Here is a 3,101-nt window from a genome sequence, read left to right as displayed (position 1 = left end):
TCTGAGTAATTTCTGTTCTGTTTTTTTCTCTGCATAAACTGCTCTGATGTGTTGACAGAATCATATTTTTTTATATATTTTCTAAATTGTGGATTATGTATGTACCTTAATAAACTGTAACACAAATTCTAATGATTATATCTACTGTGTGGAGAAACCAAGATAAGGTAAACAAGTGATGTAAGAAACTGCTTTTCCATTGGGATTTTTAAACACAACCATCTCTAAAGTTTACAGAGAATTGTATTAAAAAAAAAAAAAAGAAAACATCCAGTGAGCAGCAGTTGTCCATCAATTTTTTTTGCTGAAGATGAAAAGGGAAAAGAGTCTAATAAGCACTGATTACGACCAAGGTAAAGAATATCTTCCAGAGATGGGGATTCAATCAGTCACATTTCCAGTAACTTGTGACTTGGACTCATTATCAAAAGGCTTTTTTTCAAAATCTCCTTCATATTTGCTCTCTTTTTGGTGTAATTTCCTCAGTCTGACATAATGCCGCACAGGGAAATCTCTGGGATTTAAAGATGGGGGGCATAGCCTTTAGGACAGGGCTGTCTAACGTAAGGGCTGCTGACCTGAAGGTTTTCAGTATTTCCCACTTCAACACCCATCCGTTAATCCTTTTGTATGACTTATCTGGGTCAGGTTGAGGGGGGGACCTGCTTAAGCAGGGAAACGCAGACCTCCCTCTACCCAGCCACATTTGTCAGCTCAATGGTAGAGATCCCAGATCAGCAAGATTTATATTCCCTTCAGTGTGTCCTGAGTCTTCCTGGGGTTTCTTCTTGGTGGGACGTGGCCATAATACCTTATCAGGGAGGTGTATCCTAACCAGATGCCTGAGCTACTTTGGCTAGCACCTCTTGATGTGGAAGAGCAGTGCCTCTACTCTGAGCCCCTCTTGGATGATAGTTTTTTTCACTCAGGGAAAGCTTGGCCACTGCGGAGGAAACTTGTTTCAGCTACTTGTATTTGCGATCTTGTTCTTTCTGTCGCTACCCAGAACTCAAGACTATAGGTGAGGGTAGGAACATAAATCAACTGGTAAATTGAGAGCCAGTTTTTACTCAGATTTTTCTTCACAGCGACAGACCGATGTAGATGTTACACAGTTCCACTTGTAAACCTCATCCTCCATCTTTCCCTCACTTGTTAACTAGACCCTGAGATACTTAATCTCCTCCACTTGGGATAGGACCTCGTTCATGACCTGGAGAGGAGACTCAAATCTTTTTCAAATCTGAGGACCATTTGCATTTGGAAGTACGTATTTTCATCCCAGCTGATTCAAATTCTGTTGTGAATCAACTCCAGTGAGAGCTGGAGATCATGACCTGATGAAGCCAATGGAACTGTGTCGTTAGCAAAAAGCAAAATCCTGAGGTCACCAAGCTGTATCCCCCCAACACCTCAGCTGATCCTAGAAATTATGTGCATAAAATTTTATAAACAGATTTGGTCATAAATTTTGGCACCTCCACCGACCATTGCAAACTCCAACCCCTAACACCCGTCAAACCACGCCATTTCACATCCAACTCCGCCCATTTCACATCCAACTCCGCCCAATATCCAGCCCCGCCTCATTCTCTTGGCTGCAGCTGAGGGTTATTGAGCGGCTCTGGGGCCTCATTTATGAAGCTGTCGCACACAAACCCGGCATACGCCAATTATAGTACACTTTTGGGATTTATAAAAACCCGACTTGGCGTCCCTACCCAACTCTGACCCAGCCGTACACACAAAATCTGGAGAAATGGGAAACTGCGACACCAAAGGCAGAAAATAAAACCAAAGAAATGGTGTGAAATTTGAGACATTTGTTTAAAATCAAATATAAACTTTTACGAAGAATGTTATATTAACAGCATTTGCAAAAGAAAAAGAAAAGAAAATGCACATTGGATATTGTTACTCCACCACGTAAAATGTCAACCACTCAAATCTGTTCTGAAACAAAGCGGTGCTACATGTTATAAAAGCCATTTCACACAGTTAATAAGTCATACAGAAGCTGCCATAATAATAAAGGTTTAAATAAATAATTGCATTAAAATGACATGGTCGCCCATCATTAGTTTATGATCAGGGTGTTTCCTCCATCCACAGATATACAAATCATGAAGTGATGGTTGGATATTAAATGCACCCAAATGCGTAAAGGCGCGCAGTGGCTTATCTGTCCCTGTGGATGAACATGGAGATTCTGGAGTCGAGCCGGCACCTGCCAAAGGGAAGTGACTGACAAGTCAGGGCTGCTCCTTTTCCCAACCCAGAGCGCAGACTCCCCCCCCCCGGTGAACATCCTCCTCCTGTGGACAAAGATGCCCTCTCTCCCTACATTTTATTGTCTGACCACTTTATTTTTTACTTTCTGGATAAGTCCGGTCGCTGATGAGACAAGCTGACAGCATCTGTCACCTGCTGACATTCCTCTGCCTTTCTGGTGGTCCATCCCGTGTCCACCACATAAAATATTTTTACGTTTAATAACCTTATCAATTAGAATTTCTACCTCATTTTCCGGTAAATTTCTCTTTTCTGCTTTTTTCCCTGCAGAAACGTTATGGAAATGAGATGGATTATTTTTTATCAGGGGTGTAGCAGCCGCTTGGATTAACCACAGAAACACAGAGAGCTTCGACTGGTGCAACTTTATTTCTCTCCTTCTTTTCTGGTCCATTTTCCCTTAGTGTGATGTGGTTACTGAGGAACTGTATAAAATGCACATCATCTTGAGATACGTATTTGTTTTCATAGCTTCTCTCAGTAAAGTCTGATTCCAGGGCCTTTAGAACATCTGTAGCTGATGGTATTGGCAGTTCCTTTACTGAGTCGATGCACAAAGCTCTGGCTTCCTTGCCTGTCTAGGTGGGGGTTTGATGAGCCTATTATACTCCATCCTAGTTCTGATCTTTGTGCGAAAGGTTAGTTTTTGTCACCTAAGACAACTTCGAGAGGAGCCAATGCTGAAGGGCAGTCGTATCCGATTAGGAGCCCTACATCACAGTCTTGAAGGGGTGGTAATTTATCTGCCAAGTTTCTGAGGTGAGGCCACAGTAATGCTGTTTCTTTTGTTGGTATGTAAGACTTGTCCA

Source organism: Telmatherina bonti, assembly GCF_933228915.1.
Source record: "Telmatherina bonti genome assembly, chromosome: 18".
NCBI classification, from domain to species: Eukaryota; Metazoa; Chordata; class Actinopteri; order Atheriniformes; family Telmatherinidae; genus Telmatherina; species Telmatherina bonti.
This window is presented reverse-complemented; position numbering follows the sequence as displayed.